The sequence below is a fragment of the Vanessa atalanta genome, chromosome 13 (assembly GCF_905147765.1).
Source record: "Vanessa atalanta chromosome 13, ilVanAtal1.2, whole genome shotgun sequence".
Taxonomy (NCBI): domain Eukaryota; kingdom Metazoa; phylum Arthropoda; class Insecta; order Lepidoptera; family Nymphalidae; genus Vanessa; species Vanessa atalanta.
The window spans coordinates 2798366-2817141 of NC_061883.1; the positions used below are offsets into that span (position 1 = coordinate 2798366).

The 18776-nt window shown below is 30.8% G+C and overlaps 1 protein-coding gene across 4 annotated transcripts in view; it reads right to left on the reverse strand.

The window, feature by feature from the left end:
• LOC125068516 (protein yippee-like) overlaps window positions 1–18776 on the reverse strand; it is an 88623-nt gene that overhangs the window by 51776 nt on the left and 18071 nt on the right. For 3 of the 4 annotated variants that reach the window (XM_047677706.1, XM_047677701.1, XM_047677704.1), the window contains exon 1: window positions 10838–10979. The exons of the other annotated variant lie outside the window; for it this stretch is intronic. The gene's annotated coding sequence lies outside the window, so the exon portion shown is untranslated. Of the gene's footprint in view, window positions 1–10837; window positions 10980–18776 lie in introns of those variants that run through there. 4 annotated transcript variants of the gene reach the window in all.

Below are 18776 nucleotides of genomic sequence, written 5' to 3' on the forward strand. Positions count from 1 at the left end.
ACACTTTTTTATTAGGTACCACAAAATAAAAAATCTTTTTAACCCAATTGTAGAGTTTATAATTATAAGTCATGTATAGATTGTGTTTGATTACATTTAAATTGAATTATTTTCTCGATATATTTCACAACATATTATAAATCTGTTTTACTATAAACTGCGCAAAATTAATTTGTAATCAGTGACGTCACACACACTATTACATTGCATCAAAACAATAACATTCCTTATCTGAAATTCCTTATCGTCGGCAGCTGTTTATAACTGTAACGCAGTCTAGCTCTTAATCACTTCGACACTTGAATAAATATTTATATATTGCCTCGATGGTCTAGTGGCTAGCTCATAGGGCTGCAGATCTAGAGGCTCTGGACTCAAATCCCAGGCGAGGCTACAAAAAAGTTAATCAGTTTTCAAATTGGGAAAATTTAGCTGAGCAATTAATTTACCATTCTGAGCTATTTCTGATCGTTTCGGATATACATCCCAACAGATTATGCGAACAAGGTAACAGATAAAGAGTATACAGGTAGTATTTGAGCATACGCTATTATATTAAATATTTCCAATCTTTGATCTAATTTACCCACTAGGTGGTGCAATGCAAGAAAAATATTCCTTTGTGGCCGCCAGCCCATTTATTCTCAAGAATATGATGAGAGGAATTGATAAAATGATCGAATTCCACTTTAAGAAGTTCGGTTGATTTATAATATCCCTGTTTTAAAAGAATAATTATATGAAAATACATTTAATATTCAATAAAACTATTTACATTTGTAAGCATTCCATTCAAAGAGAATATCATGTTATGCATATTTATGTCTTCAACACTTCAATATTCAAACGTTGGCACAAGAACAATTAGACGTGAACATGGAGTGCGTAGGAAAGAAATCCGCGAGATGCGTGGGCGCTTAATGAACAACAAACAACATTAATATCGAAATAGCCCAACACTATGTATTCATAAATATCGTATTTTATTCGTTCATTTTCATTCGTATTTAGTATTTATATACCTCATAACACCTTAGCTGTTTTAATCGTTTAGTACTACACCTGGTGTCACGGTCAATACCAAGGCACAAAAACTTCTTTGTCCGGCTATGAATCAGGCACAGTTAATTTTTTTGCGCGTCAACCATTGAATCAAGAAGGAAATCATAATAAATCAAAAGGATATCGTTGATCGATATCAAGTCAAATTTCGAATTATATACGGCATTACTTATTAATGTTGTCGAGGGTTGATTTAGAGAAAAATGCTGTCTCGTTCTTTCGACTGTCAAATTAATCATGACAGAAAGAGAGGAGTATGTGTTCATCTATACATCCACTAAACGCCTTTTATAAGTAAGGTCGTCATTATTTAAATCACAGAGTTTATTTAAGCAATAAAATAGTCTAAATACTGCAACCGACGAATGAATTTAATGCGCATTTAATCGTGTTTTATTTTGTCAACTTAATTAAATCAGTAATTAAAGATAACAGCGCATGTTAATGTTTAAAAAAACACGTTGAATAATTCTCTAGTAACAAGAGTTCACGTTCACCTTCCCATCGGACAATGTCCCGTACCCATCAAGGTTTCGAATAATCTATACTGTATAATGCTTATAAAACTGGAAAGTTTGTATGTTTGAACGTTGTTACTGAAGAAACTCATGGTCCGATTTGAAAAAAATATAGCCTTCTTATTGAAGAAAGTTATATAGTTATATACAACGCGTAGAAGCGGAACAGTAGAGGTGTTCTATAAGAAGAAACTCGAAACTCACCGCAGAGAGCTTGCAATGTCAGAATGTGATTTATTTATTGGAGATGTGATATGCGAGATTGTTTTTAATAATTATAAACTTTATAGGATACAGGTTACAATATTATTGTATCATGGTAAGTAGTTATAGCCGTTCTTTACGACTTCACTTCGTGTGTCACTCCTGAGAAACGAAGCGAAGTCTTATAGAATGCAGTACTCCTAAGAGTCGACATTATATATCTGTATACAAGTCAATATTTTCAATTATAATGTACTTATATGTAAACCAAATTAAAACCATGGTTCAAAGTTAGTAGGTACCAAAAACTAAAACAAAAGAATCTAAAGCGTCCAAAAATTCTATTTACAAATAAAAGTGTATAATTTCGTTCAGAAATCAGAGACAATTCTTTTTGAATTTGTATACAAAATAATACTTTATTATATGACACCAGCAACGAAGCGGCCTTGAATTTATTATTAGTCTGTAGTTACCGCTTGCGACTTATTGGTATTGAAAGTATGTGTTATTGTTAAATATGTAAGTATTTTGCTCTTAACAAATATTATTTTGAAAAAAAAAAGTGAACGATAAATGGTAAAAAAAGGACGGAAAACAGTTGCACATCATATGTCTTAGAAATAAAAATAAATAACAATGTAGCTCTCTGTAAATATTACACCACTGGTCAAAGACATGCCTTTCTTTTTAGAAGAAGATTAGGAGCGTGTATACCACGCTGCGCCAATTACTAATTGCTGGATCGGTGGATAACACGTGACAGATTTGTCTCCGAAATGTGAAGATCTTCGTGTTTTCTTCACCGCGGAGCAGAAGATGAATTAAAAACCAAAAATACGCACCAAAATCGATCCAGCAAGAACATGACTTATTAAACTTCAATTACCTTATAAAATCTTCGTTTTTTAACCATTGGACCATATTGGCGATATTTTATAACTACCTAAAACTATGCCTTTACCCGCGCGAAATTACAAAACTTTACCTATAGCACGTAAACCGCCACCCATCATTTTACCCCTCAGAACGGTGATTAAAAAAAGTAGCCTATTCACTGGAACTTAAACTATTTCCATACCAAATGTCAGCTAAATCGATTCAGCGGTTTAAGCGTGAAGAGGTAACAGACAGAGTTACTTTCGCATTTATAATATTAGTATAGATTCAGTAAACGACGTATAAGAAACGACGTTCCAAATGCTTCCCAGCACCTTGAACGAATCAGTAATAAATATTCTAACCGTATTATTTACAAAGGCTTCATATAATCAAGCTCTATGTCTAACAAGCAACAGACCAAAACGGTAGATCGTTGTATTCGTTGTTAGTTTCTATGCAGTATCGCACCTGTGCATTTTACCGTGCAAAAAGTATCCAGTATATCATTCTCCGGCTCACAGACTATACAAAAAAAAAACACTTTCACTGGTTTCGCGGGAAAAAAACGTCAAATCAATAAACACACTTTCGAATTTACAAAAATAGTAAGAAGCTTATCAAGTATGTTTTTGGCTTAAAATAACATTTTCCTTTTATATCAAATCTTATCGTGTAATCTTAATGCTTTTTAGGAATCATTATAATCGGATTTTTCAATAGTTGTAATAAAGCGGGACGATTTAAAACGTATCGTTAATCTGTTTCCGATAGAGTATATAAGAACTTCTCTATCTAACTCGCGGGTAAGTATGGCTAGAGTCTACAAAGGATTTATTATATTTCTCTATAGTAAAAAAATCTCTAAAACGTGATAAGTGTAATGAAGTAGGTTTTTATCCGACGCGTGCTAGCACATGGTATTAAGAGGCTCGGATTTGAACCAGCACTATGTGATTATGGTCGTATTCTTACCAATGAGACATTAGCCTTTATTAACAAAAATAATTTATTTCGATGCAGTTTGTATCTTTTGTTACTCAATTACGCTTTAAAACTTGGACGGTTGTTATAAAATTTGGTTTAAAGTCTAGTATATCGTAAAAGAGAAAAATGGCTAAATTTTTTTTAATTAAAAATATGTTTACGACGAGCAAAGTGAGCTTGTAACAGCTATTAAAGTATATAAGAATTATAAAGCGCACGAAATGTGTTCAATTGCTTAATAAGCTACTTTAGAAGGTTTAAAAACAGTCGAATCCCAACAATCAGTTAACGGATCTATGACAAAAACTAGGCTAGGTCAAGTACCACAAAGAGGGCTGCCATATTCATATCGGTCACCAACGGTTGGGCTTATTGCGAGCACTTGACCCCGTTCTATGCCTGAATTTTCTTTTTCCTGTTTACTTTTGACGATAATATACGTGAAAATTCTATTTCGAAATATTTATGGTTAGAGTTTTATGCGACAATACTGTAGTAATTTTCAATAGGTGTTTCTTTTTCAGTTTCAGTTGTATATTGAGCATTGTTTCCCGATTATATTAAGAATTGATGAAGTGATGTAGATTTGTACAGATAATAAAACAGCGTGGAGTTAGTATTAGTAATGTAACATGACGATTCAAACGAGATTCAATTGAAAAGAGTCTAACGGAATAAAGAATATTTTGTATTTGAATTTCGAATTTGAATGTGCCTTTATCTCTCAGTACAGAACTAATTAAAATATTGAACATACTCTTTTGGAGCTAAGTTTATTTAATTAGAACTAAATTAATTTTTTTGATAAATATATTTTGTGCAATTTGTGGAACAATGCATTATATATTATTATAAAGACTTAGAATATACATATATACTTAACTTTGTTATTAACAAATGATATAAGTATCATGGGTGTTGACACAAGATAAAAAAAAAACACAATAAGATGAGCCATTAAAATACTAAACTAAAACCAACACTTTTATTAAATTATTTTATATATTACCATTTATTATTTAAAACGTTGATACCTAATTTATTTTACAACTAAGTATTTATTAATATTAAAGTCTTAAGTATATACAAATTAAAATAGCTAGTGGATTAAAAGTATAAAAAAATATATGGAGAGGCTATATGGTCGTTAATATTCAATCTTCATCTAATCTCAGTACATTAACTCCGCGAGAAATACTTAAAGCAAGGTCGTTGTCCGAGAGACAGCTATATTTGCGAGTATATATTTTGATGTGCTTTTTATTATGAAAGTAAGATAAGAGAAGTTTTCTTGCTTTATTATAAAAAAACACGTGTCTGATCCTTGTTTGAATAAAACAAATTATACTTATGATCTTGAGTTACGATTCAATTGACTTTATACAAATTAAATTAATTTTTTTTCGAGGCGGCTCTTAAGAGCATATTTGAAATTATAATCGTTACGTTACAACTTACAATATTTCGGTTCGGTATGTAGATTCTACCGAAAAGAAGCGGCAAAAGTTCCAAAAATATAACATGGAAACTAAAAATTAAATCTGTCGTTAAATCGGCTTACAGAGGTCTCCAAAATGATTATAGAAAAAACATCACATACGCAACATAGCTTAAATTAAATATGAAATTAAAACTTTTTGAATGTATTCACAGCATACAATCCTTCTTAATAATTTTTCAGTCGTTTAGAATTAAAAAAAACAAACGATTTAATTTGTCGTAGTTGATGAAAATCAATTCAATTAATTTATTGGAAGCTGTCGAGAGCTCTATATGCATTTACCTAATTATATTTAAAAAGGAAATTTATCTATTGCTTGTGTACATTTGATGTTGCCGTTGATTATATATTTATATCCTATCCCAATCGACGAAGGTTTAAATATAAACAACCCGTAGACTCACATATTCCACGCGCTTTGCTAAGAGCACTGCTATATTATGCGCTACAATAAACTACGATACTATTTCACTTAGCTACTTGTATCCACTTCAGTTTTCCAAAGTTTCATTCAAACTGCCATTTTTTCCGCAAATCCATAGTAAATACCATAGATTTTATTTAAGGTCTAATGAAATCCCGTCATTTTAATATCAAAAAGGTTTACATATTTTTAATCCTCTTGTAATTTGGAATAGGCTCCATACTTAATTGCTCCTTTCATATATTTATGTACGTTTAGATTTGTTACGGTTACTGATATATATAAAAATGTGCATAAATTAAAAATCCGTATTCCGTTCAATTAGATTTGATTCTTTGTCACTGAAACTCGTATATAATTATCGTGCTATCTTGGACACTGTTGTGGTATTTTCATTTTGTCGTCATTAACAAAATAGGTTTTATAGTTTATAAATAGTTCTCCATGATCTTGAATGTTGAGCCATAGCGTGCGAAGCGTAAATCGATAGAGTTGTGTGAAAATAATGTACTTATTGTGTAATAATTGTACTTCTTAATAAGTTCTGAAGTCATATTAATATCATAAATTGTAGGATATCCTACAATTTATATTAAAGAAAAATACAAGGGTGGAGATACGAGGGTACGATTACTAAAGCCTTATTACAAAATATATAAAGTACTTTAATTACAAAAAAGTTAATACTATATATTCTAGGGTGGATCGAGACAAGACTAGTATTGTATAATTGAAAAGTATCCTTATATATGTGTGAATATCCTATTAAATACATTGAGCTTTCTTAAACATCTAGGATGAAGACCTATTGAATAGTCTTAGTAGACATCGTAGTATTAACTTCTTTGTAAAGTACTTTGTTTCTGTTTCAAAAAGATTTTAATCAACCTCATTTTTATATTTTTTCAAATTTAATTTGTGAGAAATCATATAAAATCATCATATAAAATATTTTTTTAAATATATAATTCTATTGAATCAAATTTTAAAAATTTCAAGTTATAACATTAATCGCGTGAATATTATAGTGAGTTAGTGCAGAAATATATTTTATTAAACGAAAAACTTATAGCTAAACAGTATCTTTACATATATAATATACTAGTGACCCGCTCCGGTTTTGCTCGGATAAAAATTATTAATAAAGAAATTGATATGATATAAATATAATTTATATCGTTTAGAACTCAAGAACAATGTACGTTTATACCCGTGTTTTTTTTTTAGAATTGTATTATTAGTTCCGTAGATTACCCCCTACATTAAAACAAACTAGTTAACCTCTTTAAAAGATTAATATGATAATGATATATTCGATATATTCGATCATTATTTTTTTTTAATTTATTTACGAACAAATCGATCGCCAGGCTGTTTTGGTACTTTTTTTTTAGTTCTTCACTATCACAGACGCATAAATAATCATGTCACATAGTTGCCATTCTTGGCAAGTGCTAACGTTCAACTATAAAATATCTATAGAATTAAGGCCATAGATCGTAGACTCCAGACATGATCAATGATCTACAATAACGACGTTACAGAAACATTTAAAAAATGCCTGGTTTTGGCTCTGGACTCTAGATTCTCGACTAATTCAATTTTTAATTGAATAGTCGATAAAAAAATTGCTTTTTAATCTCCAATTTTATCTCATTTACGAGTAACTGTTACGCTGCCACATTACCTTTAATTATTTTGATTTAGAATATTTTTTATCTATGGCCACCTTATTGTAATTCTTCACTACCCATAGATATAGGCGCGAAATTTTAATGAGATGTGTGTCATTACCTACACTACTTGCACTGGCTCACTCACTCTTCAAACCGGAACACAACAATATTAAGCATTACTCCTTAGCGGTAGAATGTGTGATCAGTGAATGGTACCTACCCAGACGGGCTTGCACAAAGCGCTACCACCAAGTAATAAATAATCTTAACCAAGCATTTACCTAGTGTTGTAACGTAGTTTCATTTTAAATAAAATGCATTACGCCAGATCGGATCTTGTTTATAATTTTAAATATTCTAATATTTCGTACATAATAATATGATGAGCAAATGGTAACATATTTTAATATCCTATCTACAGACAGCTCAATAGTCTGTGCCTTTATAGTACGTACTACAAAAAGTCAATAACTTTTCTATACTTGATACTTATGTATAGAATCGTTTTTTACAAGCATTACAACTTTAATAAGAAAAATGAGATATATTTTTCCATATTTTTTTTTCAATATAATATATTAAAGAACGTGCAAAAGATTGCTATAAAACAAGCTTTTTATCGATGATAAGGTTTCCAATTCATTTAAAAAAAAAGACTTTGAATGTGAAATATAAAATATATTTAACGATAAAAACATATTTTTTTATGATGTATGAAGACTGTGGATTTGGATACATGACGGTAATTGTCACCATTACCTATAGATATTGTAAGAACATCGTACATCAACATACCATACAACCTTGCATTGCCAATGAACCATCAAATATGGAAACTAGAATGTAATGTGCCTGTTGTTACACTGGCTCACTCACCTTTCAAACTGGAATTCAACAAAGTATTGCTGCATGGCGGTAGATATATGTAATGTAGTTCACTATTGCTGTGATAAAATGAAAAATTTTTCTTTTAAATATAAAACTCGGTTAAAATTATGATGTAGTTACCAGTGTCTGCGATATTTATTAATGTATGGCGTGGTCTGTAACGACGAATCAAATCGATGACGGTGACGTCACACGTCAATCACCGATCGAAATGATAACAGTAGCATACAGTTTAACATGAAAGTAATGACCATATTGTTCGACGTGACAAAGTACCTACTTACTTTATTAAACCTAGAAAATATTAAAGTTTCATTTTAATAACTGAACATAAATAGCAAAAAAGAGACCCGTTATTTACACAGGGGATACTCTAGGGCTTGTGTAGTCTTACCCAAACCTATGCGATAATTCTCCTTAGCAGGAATGGGACAGGTTTCGAGATCGTATCAATATTAAGCTGTCATTGCACCGCCCGTTCTGTGCTAATAGATCTCAGGAGCCTGGAGAGTGATCTCGCAGAAAGAGGGCACATTACATTTAAATAGTGTTACTTAGTCATATCTTAATTTATAATCTTCGTAATTCATCATCTGCCGGTCATTGTACCATTTTTTTGGGGACTAAATGTTATGTGAGCTGCACGGAACAGAAAGAACTTTGGGCCTAGAATAAAATTTTAGGGCTAGTCGTCTGTCAACGCCAACTCACTTTGGGATTACGGATAATTAAAAGGCGTCCATTATCGAGCGCGAACAATCAAATAAAAATATTTCATAGGAAATCGCTATAGAGGCATTCTGTAACAATAAACTCGAAACTCACCGCGAGCGTGATATGTCAGAATGCGATATTGATTATAATAATAATATAATTTATAGGATACATGTATCAAAATAGCGTATTACCGTAAATCGGCTGTGTATGAATTCACTTCGTATCTCTTACGAAGTGAATTCATGCACCGCTGATAACAAATCAAAGTACAACTCCAAATATGAAATAAGAAAATTGGTTCGATTTAAAAGCAGTATAAACAGTAACATAGTAACTTTAAAAAAAAAGAACTTTATTCGAATAGGCAGTTTAACTAATATTTTTGAATCTTCATTTTACACGATTGTATAAAATGTAAAGTACAAAAAAATACCACCGGTACTGAATATATATTCCACTGAGAATAATCTGCAAGTCAGTTGTTATTATTTTCTAATATTTTAGATAAAAAGATTAACCTTATTAAACATTTCATGAGTTTACTCACAAATTCGACTTTGAAATTTCCGTTTAAAGGTACACAAAAAACACTTTAACAATATTAGCAACTGTAGAAAGTTACAACAGTATTTCTTTTTTATATATTAAATACAAGAGTTGCACCTGTCGCAGTCACGAGCTGACTCACCATTACTATCAAGCAAAATATATAGCATTGCGAGTTAAGTGTACAATAATTTTGTATCTTATATTAATCATATCTATACAAATTATAAACTTATGTACTAGAATAAAAAAATGCTATATTTAATAGAGAGTCAATCGTTGGGCTAAATAATTCCGGACAATTACAGTCACATAACCACGGGTAAAATATCCTTACGTATATTAAAATAAGTTGACAGTGAATAAGGTCAACTTAAAAATAGAGATAGTATCGATAAATTAAAAATATATTCAAACGGACGATCAACGAATTTGTCGAGTTATTTTATTGAGGGTCCAAATATTGCGACCAACTATCCGTTTCAACTGACTTAATCTAGAGTTAACAGGTACCTTCTAGGCAAGCGTGTTAAATCGTAGACGTTTGGTAGCTTAATATGAGACAAGACAACGGGCAATCGCTAGCCTATTATGGGTTAAAAGAAGCTAATGGATATAAAATCTCATAACTTTATAAAAAAAATAATCAAAATATATTATTTATTAAACATACACTTCGAGTACAACAATAAGATATTAAATGAATTAGAAATATAATTTATAATTATAAAATTTAAGATTACGTACACCAAATTATCTGAAAGGCGCATATCAATATATTTTTCTAGACCAACAGTATTATAAACATGAATTAAGAACTTGAAATGTCAATTATCAATGTAAGCACTATTGATTTGAATTTGAAATTTCCCGGATGTAGTATATTCTATGAGAGAAACTTAGAGACAAGTCTAATATTAGTTCATTTTAAAAGTTCCGTTAGTTTAATTTAAATAGATATAAATATTTTACTTTCCGAAATATCCACTTATTTCTTAACATGTAATTGCCATGAACCTTCAACATTCATACTAAACGCAAAACTGTAGTTTAATATCTTTTGTTATCATTTTGTTTCCAAATATTGAAACCTCTAACATAAATTTATCTTCGCTAAAACCTCAAGTATGAGGTATAATAATTGTTATTATATTAAGATAAATTATCTATTGAAGGGTTTTCGAGTTAAGTTTGCGGTTGCTCCATAATAATGGTTGTAATATATTAACTTGAAATACACAAATACACCTGGGACTCAGGCAAAGTCAAACTTTTCAAATTTACCTCTGAATTTCGAACAATGTTTTCGTCTAGCTCGTGTTATTACTATTTCATCGAGTTTGCAATTGTTCAAATGTGCTTTGTTTAAATAAAGTCTTATATAAAAATATTATACAATTTTTGCTAATTATGTTGTAAAACAAAACAAACAAACCTTCGTTATACAGAAGCGGCGCAAGGCAAGCAATCCGTAAAATATACAGGGAAGAATAAAACACAAAAAGTTTTTGGATGAGTCGTAAATACACGCGGGGCAATGTGAAAGAGCGCGTGGCGCGCCGCGACCGCGACACAGCGTGGCGTCTGCTCAACTGACAGTGCAATTCAATGTGCAGTGAGCAAAGAAGAATTTGTGCATCGATTCAACACCGTCTGCTACGAAACCTTCTTAGAAAGACCTACCTGGGGTCCGTATGCAATTCGACATTAAGATCATAATCGTACGGCTATATCATGTAAATAAATTAAGCGGTAGACTGTACGATCGTATACCGAAGCAGACACATAAAAAATGTCATTTTCTTTTATTTTCTTCCATGCAATTTATACCTTGTACTTGCTAGACGAAAGTTTGTTGCAAACTAAAAAAACATTTGATTAAAAACTTATTAATATAGTTTATAAAATTATTTCAACTATTATCAATGTATCTTGCTGTATATTATAAACATGTACACCATATCAGATTTAGATTTCATACGTTTAACGAAACAATATTTGTCAACCATTAGTCATTTTTATCACAAAACAATATAAAAATGCAATTGAATCTAATTATTGTCATTTATTTAATCGGACAATTGCCGCATCCGATCACTTCACGCGTGGGTGTAAGGGTTGCAGACTGTAGGAAGACAAAGCGAAGTCAACGTACCGACTACAGGCGATGACCGGCAGAGGAAATGCAACCGATCGAACCGACCGAACTAGACTTATTTGGCTGTTTAATATTAGACAACGTGACTATATTATATTATTGTATATAAAAAAATTAAAAAAAAAGACATTTAATTCGTATTCGTGTGACGATCGTTTAGTGTGGTCTCAGCGGTCACGCATTTTGTAATTTGGTTGATATATTCCAACCAATGTGTAGTGCGTACATAATATAATAAAGCTGAACAGATTATTTGTTTTTTTTTTTTTTAATGCAGTAATCTTTGGACCAGTCACTAGTTTTACCTTTTGTTTTTTTTTGCATTGAATAGCCTAATGTTTGAGAAAGGTTATACAGGCTATTTAACATTATATTACGGGTGCGGAACAACGCTTATTGCGGTAAAAACGCGCGGAGTAGTATTATGTGCAATTAAAAGTCATAAAATTGATGGGTTTTTGTGTCCAAGATATAAGTATCATTATATAATAAATGCGACTACAAGATTTGCTATGGATATTGGATAGCTTTAAGGCTATTAGTGCGGTATCTTTTATAATCTCATCTAGTGCATATACCACTCAATACCAATGTAAAAAGAGTTTCTACTTACATATTACGAGATACGTATTATAAACATTTTCTTACGTTTCGGACATTAAAATCTTTCATTATAAATATGCAATAAGTTTTATGGCTTAGGAATTAAGTCCTCACGTGTTGGGCGTAAAAAAAGTAGCTAATTATTACAACATAACATACATAAGCAGCCCGTAAATGTCCCACTGCTGGAATAAAGGCCTCCTCTCCCTTTGAGGAGAAGGTTTGGAGCATATTCCACCACGCTGCTCCAATGCGGGTTGGCGGAATACACATGTGGCTGAATTTCGTTGAAATTAGACACATGCAGGTTTCCTCACGATGTTTTCCTTCACCGCCGAGCACGAGATGAATTATAAACACAAATTAAGCACATGAAATTTCAGTGGTGCCTGCCTGGGTTTGAACCCGAAATCATCGGTTAAGATGCACGCGTTCTAACCACTGGGCCATCTCGGCTCTTTATTACAAAATTTAATCCAATTCGGTTCACTGGTTTAACCGTGAAAGAGCAACAGATAGACAGAGTTACTTTCGTATTTATAATAAAGTATAGATAGAACGGATGCACTTTTCAATGCCAAAAATTAAACAAATTTTTAGGTAAAATGCCTCCGGAATTATAGGAAATGACGAGCAAAAGTGACGTCATTGGCCTTAATAAATTATACAGGTATGAATTAATTTAGTCCAAAAAATATTGGAAAAAGAAAATGCTTAATATTATGCCAATATATATATAATATTATGCAATAGTATAAATGCAAAAAAGTTGAAAAATAAAACTAATTAATTAAAATAAAATTGGGACTTCGTAATCTTCTTGTCAATTACATTTCTGGGATTTCTAAAATTATTTTATTTCCTAACCTAGAGGCTACCCTTTAGCTTCTAAATCCACACGAACAAAATAGTTGATATCTATTAGTAATTATGATATACGTGTAATATGTAGTTATTTATTTATAACCATATACTTTATATACAAGTAATATAAAAAAAAATCAAAACAATAATAAAGTAATTTTAGGAGAACTTTGTAGAGAAAGAAATTAAATTTTGAAACGATAAAGGTTGTATTTGTTGTATTATTTAAAAAATAAATAAAGCAGAAACACACATTAGTGTAATGAATGAAAAAAATATATAAGTACGATCATGAAACGCTATTTATAACTGCACGAGTAGCATTAAAGAAAATTAAACGTAAATTGGTCGCTGAAAGTCTCAGCATTGTTAGCCTTGAAACACACTATACTTTACTTAAACCTTTTTGCCAAGTTGCCGGGTACCCTGACACCGATATAGAATAACGAAACGAAGTTAATGTGAAATAAATGCGCTTACTATGTATATACGTGTAACTTAACACTTGAACACACAATGTTGCAACAGAGATTCAATTTGAGAATCTTCAAAGTGAGGATGTTGGGGGGACTTTTATTATCGACACAAAGATTTAAAAAAAAAAATTGCTTTAGGTCTTAGCACAAATATATAATATATTCTGACACTTCATAAAGTTTTCAATAAACGGGCTATTTAACGCAAAAACAACGCCCAAACGTACTGGTACATTATAAGATTACCACGTTCAAACAAACAAACAAATTATTTAGTTTTATTTATTAAATAGCTCATCAAACCAAACTAAAGATAATTTATAATTACTCTATCAATCCAATTAATTCCATTAAATGTTCAAAAACAATAAAAACTTAAGATATCAGAACTTGAAGTTTTAAAAAGTAAAGATTACGTAAGTAAGATTCAGTATTCATTTGTTGTGAATTATTCAATTACATTTACAAGATAAAATAATAGTTATAAGAAACCAAGGTCTCGCATAAAGTATTACGTTCACATAATGCAATCGATATGGTTGCAATTAGACCAGTATGTCAAGCCAGCGATATAAACATAGTACACAAATAAACAGCTTACAAAGTTTCAAAGTGATTATATGATTCTTTTTCTACCGCTAAACAGCTCTACTTACTATTGTTGTATTCCGGTTTGAATGGGTGAGCCAGTATAATTACAAGCACAAGGCACATAACATCATAGTTCTCAAGGTCGGTGGCGCGTTGATAATGTAAGGAATGGTTAATAATTCTTACAACGCATATAAGGGAGGTAGTGAACACTTATATCAGGTATAATCAGGCTTATTTGCTAGTCCGCCTAGTTAAAAATGATTAGATTTTCATCTACTTGGAGATTTTTTGATCATCCATTTAAAAGTAAACAATAATATTCCCGTATGATTAGAAAACTCAATCTAAACTCGTTGCTATGCGAGTTTGTGAATTTGGGAAGGTCTTAGTGACTCATTTTGTAAGAACTTTTACGAGATAGGCGTAAAAAACATAATGTCGTACCGAGAATTCTCTATAAAATGTCTACGTTTTAGTGTTATGGGTACTAATAGCAATCTTTTGATATAATGTAAACATATAACTTTTTATACGTTTATTATTTATGTTTTTAAAGCAGTCGTATTAAAACTGAAAACAGTTTGGAGTTGTTCGGCTCTAATGGTCTTTTGTATTTTTTAAACATAGAATTCGAACGTTAAAAAATGGAACTCGTCTTTTGATACGATCAGAATTACAAAATTCTGTGCGAACTTAATTCGCACTGAGAAAATTGTTAGTTATTTTCTCTGTTTTTGCTAGTGCGAGTGTTTTGATATCTCAATAAAGTTTTTAATTTCAATAAATAAGTTTATAACGTAATTAGCTTTGGTGTACTTTTTTATTGGTAACACTATTGACATGGTTACTTGTATACTAGTTCTAAAGAATTTAAAGTAAATTAAATCTTCATACTATTTTTAACTCAAATTTTAGGATTTATACACACAATTTTTATATTGATTTTCTACTATATTTCTCTTTTAAATCTTAATAACATTTATTTGTGTTTTTATGGTTTAGAATATTTCTGCATAATACGGTCAAATTATTAAAAACTGGAGTAATTTTTTTTTGTTGACTGGTTTTAATAAACATTTTTTCCGCCATGGTCTACAAAACCTTTAAGCCCAGTCCTGATTCATGCAGCGTCAGCGGTTTCGTAAATCAACAAAAAAATATAGCCAATCATTCCAAACCACTTTTACGAATGTAATAATTCAACTAACATGTAGTTTATAATAAAACTTAAGATTGTCATATTTTAATTAAAGCCTAGCGAAAAGTGCGGAAGTATACTGGACAGATAAAAATGGCCATATTCAATTAAGGTTTCAGTTATTGTAGCTAAGAAAATTAAAATTCGCCTGGTTGTCCGTGTATTTGTATCTCCTTCGAATGTATCTACTCAAATTAACATATCTGAAATACGAATCGTTGGATCTGCACTAATTCCTCTAACGCTCGACGAGTCTGAACAGATATAGTGTTTGCCAAGTACTTTCGGTCTAACTACAGATAGTCGCGAATAATGTGTATGGAAAATATCTTTAGCTTATCTATTTTCGTAAAATTCAATGTTTGCCATTCAATTTATTACGTACATCACTCTAAAAGCAAGAAAAATGTAAACTTCAATTTAGGATGAGACTGGTATTGTTTTCTATTTCACTTTACGATTTTGTTTTTATAAGAAAAAGTTAGTTCTTTTTATTTTACAAGCTAGAAGATATTATTTTGATAATCAAGATAAATGTTGTGCTAGAATCAGTTTATTATGTGTGTGATCGGTAACCGATTAGAATACTGCGACTTATTGTAACACTAATAGACAATATTAAAATATAAAACGGAATTTCTTAGTAAGATTAGTAAATGAAGATAAGTTCGTAAACAATATAGATCTCGCGCACATTCATTCGACATGTTTTATCTTATCTGTTAAATCAAATAAAAGATAAACTTTCATATGAACTATTCATAAAAAGGCGATGTCCTAATATCCTTGGCAAAGCTACTATGGCATATGTTATATAATAACTTTAAAATAAAACAGTTATATCTATTTCTGATTTTAGATGTCGAATGTTACAACGATGTTATTTTCTATCGTGCCAGTTTGAAACAAAAGAAACATACTAACAAAATAGCATTTACCAATATAACTACCATTTTTAATAAAGAGATTACGTTGTAAACTAATAAACATCAAGAACTAAATCTTTAATTGTACAAAATAATCGATACACAATAGTTATATTTTAACAAAACTAACGTTGTATGTAACGTTGTGTATCATTGGTTAATTTAAAATGGTTCCGTAGAAATATAATAGATATTATCAAACTCTTATTATTTATATATTTACCAAAGGATTATAAACTAGCTAACTCATTGATATGAAATATGATCCAAAGAGATATCTACATATATTGGCGCCCGACGTGGGTCAACAATAAAAGCCTTAATGTTTTTATAGTATTCGTGTAATAAGATGTGAATAGTGATTTAATCACAACCTTTGTCCTTAATTCGTAATGTTTAATATGTTTTGTCCAAACCTTTACTTGGGGTAATCAAATGGCATCAGAGAACCTATCACATGAATATGAAAAACCAATCGCGTGCTACATCGATGTGGTGGCGTTTACATAAATCATGGGTATGACGGCTAGATAGCCATTTGGCTGACAGAAAATGATTGCCATAGAAGCGTGTACTGCGTACTTTGAAATTACGTTAATATAACAAACAAAGGCAACAAAAGATGTCGATTTTGATAGGCCTTCTTAGTCCTTGAACAATGTGTATTAAAATAACTTCTAATTGAAATATTAAAATGAAGTAGGGTTGAATTATTTTGCAATATACACATACAATTCTTTACTGTCAAGAAATATTAAGCAAAACTAAATAATTTTAAAAATTCATTCAATATTTCATTAAAAAAAAACATTGGATATCACGAAATTCTACAAATTTGCAAAAATGGTTATTATAAGTAATCTTAATAGTTATATTGCAAAAACAGTAGTATCAGTCATTCGTAGTGAATCTCAAGATCAAAATCAAATCAAATCAAAATCTCAAGATTATTTAACTACTCTACACCATAGAGATAGCTTCCAATCCATTTATTATAAATATAATTATTTGATTGAAGCGTTTAATTCCATATATGGTATGCTTATAAAAATATATAACCTACTTTCTATCTTTAAAAATAACACACTGTCTTTTGTTCCGGTGTAACCGATTAAAATACAATGAACCCCACATCATACATACAGATCTTGTGTGGTCCATTGTATGGAACGCAGCTGCAGTTACTGCCCACGCTCGTTCCAATTATCCCATGATTAGACGCAATATTAATGTGATGGATGAATTATTTCAGTGTGCTTGAACTTAGTCAGTTGATTAGTAATTACTATACAGGTCCTTACCTGTACAACAATACATACAATTGAGTAAGTTTTATATAGTATTATTGTATAAAATAGTAAGTATTACTGCGCCTTATGCTGCGATAAATATACTCGTACTATTCCCGAGACGACCCTAACATTGCTCGGGCTTAATGTATTGTTCTACACTTAAGACTATTAATATGTTTAGTTTTAATCAAAATTGTCTATTGCTTAATGCGTCATACATACAAGTCGAAAATCCTCTACGAATTAAAATATATGAGGACAGACTCGACCGTGTTTCTGTTTAATTAAATTATTGTAATTTTCAAGCATGAGTTATTGTTACAACACATTTTATTTAACAAATATGGTATTTTATTTAGAGGAATAAATATTTTGTAACACGTTTCACTAAAAAATATACCCATTATATGCAAATGTTTGTTGTTTCGTTGTGACTTCTTACACGGTTATTTACCTTTGTATAACATTTTTAATTAAATTAAAAAAAGAGCAATACATTCCTTTGTGCATCGAAACCAACTAAATCCAGTATCGGTAAGTACAATATCATTAGATTCATACAACTGAGGCGGTGCACCAGACAACAAAGGAACTCAACAAGTGCAGTTTAACCGGGAAATTGGTGGGGGTACGTCTGACGTCCCCTTCCGGCGGGACGGTTTTGAGGGAAATGTCTGTCGCACGGTAATTATTTTTAAGAGGATATATCCATGCGTGCTTTGTTCCGGTCTAGTCGAGTGTATATGTAATATGATAATACGGTGCCTAAAGGAGATAGGGGTGAGCTAGGTTTTTGTGTGAATGACACCTTTTTAATTATAAAAAAAAATACGAATAAAAATACGCACAATGTAGACACATTAACTACCAAACTGAATTAAAATAATATAAATATATTCCATGGCTTGGTCTGATCTGATGAGATATGATATGATAAGTTAAAGAAAAAAAACCGAATATAGCGTACAAATAATAAATAAACAAATTAAATCGCGAAGGTATAAATCATATATCACCTTCTCGTTTAGAAATTTATTTAAAATCTTCGTATAACTTTTATACTATTAAATGTGTTAATGGTTATATAAATCTGATGGGAAAACTGAACCCTTTTGAGATAACTCTCGTTGTTGTCTATCCATCTGTTTGAGCTTGTTCAATTGCTAATTAAGAGGGCGAGGGTGTCTGTTTATAAGGGTAAACTATATCGCATGTGAATACCTCAAAATCGTGACTGTTTTATACAATATCTAGTAGTTATAT